This window comes from Arachis duranensis, chromosome 3 (assembly GCF_000817695.3).
Source record: "Arachis duranensis cultivar V14167 chromosome 3, aradu.V14167.gnm2.J7QH, whole genome shotgun sequence".
NCBI classification, from domain to species: Eukaryota; Viridiplantae; Streptophyta; class Magnoliopsida; order Fabales; family Fabaceae; genus Arachis; species Arachis duranensis.
Genome location: NC_029774.3, coordinates 129,773 through 130,127, shown reverse-complemented (window position 1 = coordinate 130,127; position 355 = coordinate 129,773).

The following is a 355-nucleotide window of genomic DNA, read 5'->3' as shown; positions in this document are numbered from 1 at the left end:
ATATAAAATAATGTAAGTGATAATTAAAAAATATAAAATAAAATAATTTTAGACAGATTTTAAATTAATTTTTTATTATCTTTCAAATATTTTTGTATATTAATATTGATGAATTTAAGAAGGACAATTATCAATATGAAGGTATGAAAATTAACCCCCTATTGATTTATACCTTATTTGCTTAAAAAAATGTAATATTATAATATAGTAAATAAGCCCTGATCACTACCATAATTTCCCGAGGTGCAAGTAAAACTATTTGTTTAATTTTGGAATTGCAAATATATGAAATGATAAAAAAGATTTTGTTGGAGTTATTCTTGATGTCAGATTAGAAATAGAAATGAGTAGAGTA